General features: G+C 40.5%; 1 non-coding gene across 1 annotated transcript; it reads right to left on the bottom strand.

The window, feature by feature from the left end:
* Positions 1 to 2046: 2046 nt before the first annotated feature.
* On the bottom strand, positions 2047 to 2153 carry LOC111821746 (U6 spliceosomal RNA). Its single transcript, XR_002825084.1, has one exon. It is a non-coding gene; the product is annotated as a U6 spliceosomal RNA (small nuclear RNA).
* Between the last annotated feature and the right edge of the window lie 254 nt (positions 2154 to 2407).

Here is a 2407-nt window from a genome sequence, read left to right as displayed (position 1 = left end):
CCATTTTGAACCCCGTCAGAGGCACCTCAGAAGACAGCCCTGATGATCTGCTTCTGAAAGGTCATAGGCGTGAGAACCCTATGGAGCAGTTCTACTCTGCACACAGGGGCTTGTCATGAGTCAGAATCAACTCAGTGGTAACTAACAACAACAACAACACAAGAGATGGAGGGTGTATAATTTGAGGGTAACACAAGCTGCTTAACAAATCAGTCTCAAGCTGCGTAATGGTTCAAATACGATAAGAATTCAATTTTTACTCAAATAATTATACCAAGTGGCTCCAGATCTATGGTAGGTGAGCTGTTCTCTAGGGAATCAGATGGATAGGCGCTCTGCCACTTTTAGCTTCTAATATGCCATGGTCATTCCTTGACTACAGCTCAATCCTTTGGCCACAACTAACTGCACAGCACCCTGAAATGTACAGCCTCGCTATGTTTGCATTAGCAGAAGGAGACATGGATTTGGATGAACCGAGAGCAATCTCTGCCGGCATGATCATGTCTTTACCCCATGAAGGTCACTAAGTTAAATAAAAATTTGGTTAACACAAAAGTTATGTTTTGTTTTGTTTCTGGCTGAACATTTTTACATATTCAAATATTTAATGCTAATATCCAGATGACTCAAAATTTTTCTTTCTTTACTGGCATGAGGGTACTGTACAGCTGTATCCTCAATTTGCATGTCTTTGTTATTCGCTCCAACTGGAAACTTGATTTTCAATTCCATTTGACTAAAATAACTTCCTGTAAAAAGATGTGGGAATTCTCACAACTACCTCTCAGTCAGAACCTTTATTTAGTCTCTTTCAAATGGAAAACAATTTAGAAAATAAAAATTTCAGAATATGATGCTATGCATAAAAATTGTAATTAAAAAAAAAAAAAGCTTTAGTCTTTACGGAAGATCCAGGAAGAACACGCATAGTTCAATGCCATTGTCATCATAGGGTTAATTGCTCTTAAGACAGTAGCAAACTTCTATAAGTCTATGTACCAACGTACTAGTAATGAGTCACATTCACTGTTTGACTTACTTCCCAACAATCATTAGAGATGATTTTCCCGGATTTCCCTGGCATTGGCACATTCTGCTTCTCTCCTACCTATCCTTTCCCATCTCTCCCTTTTTTTTTTAATTGTTGTAGTTTAAGTGATAGTTTACAATTCAAGTTAGTCTCTCATACAAAAATTTATACACACATTGTTATGTGACTTTAATTGCTCTCCCTATACTGTGACAACACACTCCTCCTTTCCACCCCTAATTACCCATGTCCATTCAACCAGCTCCTGATCCTCTCTGCCTTCTCATCTCACCTCCAGACAGAAGCTGCCAATTCAGTCTCACGTATCTACCTGAGCTAAAAAGTACACTCTTCACGAGTATCATTTTATGTCCCACAGTCCAGTCCAATCTTTGTCTGAAGAGTTGGCCTCTGGAATTGTTTTAGTTCTGGGTTGACAGAGAGTCTGGGGGCCATGCTTTCTGGAGTTCCTGCAGTCTCAGTCAGACCATTAAGTCTGGTCTTTTTACGAGAATTTGAGTTCTGCACCCCTCCCTTCCCCTACTCAGTCAGGGACTCTCTGTTGTGTTCCCTGTCAGGGCAGTCATTGGTGGTAGCTGGGCATCATCCAGTTCTTCTGGTCTGTGTGGCCCTTTCTGTCTCTTCAGCCAATATTTTCCTTGTGTCTTTGGTGTTCTTCATTCTCCTTTACTCCAGGTAGTTGGAACCAATTGATGTGTATTAGATGGCTGCTTGCTAGCTTTTAAGACCCCGGATGCCACTCACCAAAGTAGGATGCAGAACATTTTTTTAATAAACTTTGTTATGCCATTTGACCTAGATGTCCCCTGAAAGCATAGTCCCCAGACCCCTACCCCTGCTACTCTGTCCCTCCAAGTGTTTGCTTGAATTCAGGAAACTTCTTAGCTTTGGTTTAGTCCAGCTGTGCTGACTTCCCCTGTAGTGTGTGCTGTTCTTCCCTTCACCTAAGATAATTCTTGTCTACTATCTGGTTAGTGAATAACCTACAAAAAAAAAAGATGGAACGCTTCACGTATTTGTGTGTCATCCTTGCGCAGGGGCTATGCTAATCTTCCCTGTATCGTTCTAATTTTAGTATATGTGCTGCTGAAGCAAGCACCCATCTCTCCCTTTTCTGTCTTTTCTTGCTTCCTACACATAGGCATGTTTTGTTTCTTTTCCTATACTTTTACATTCAGCAATCCTAACTACTTCCTGATCTTCAACTACTACCTTTATTAGATGTTCTCCCTGTTGATTTATATCTGACCTGTCATCTTAAATGTCCATCTACCACGTAAAACTAAAAATGTGCAGTATCATGCTTTTACCCACTAACCAATTCCTCTCCTTCATTAATCCTGTTCATGCACC

The sequence above is a fragment of the Trichechus manatus genome, unplaced genomic scaffold, assembly GCF_000243295.1.
Source record: "Trichechus manatus latirostris isolate Lorelei unplaced genomic scaffold, TriManLat1.0 scaffold00102, whole genome shotgun sequence".
In the NCBI taxonomy this organism is placed as follows: Eukaryota; Metazoa; Chordata; class Mammalia; order Sirenia; family Trichechidae; genus Trichechus; species Trichechus manatus.
Note: the sequence above shows the minus strand (reverse complement) of the source record. Positions and strands in the feature narration are given on the sequence as shown.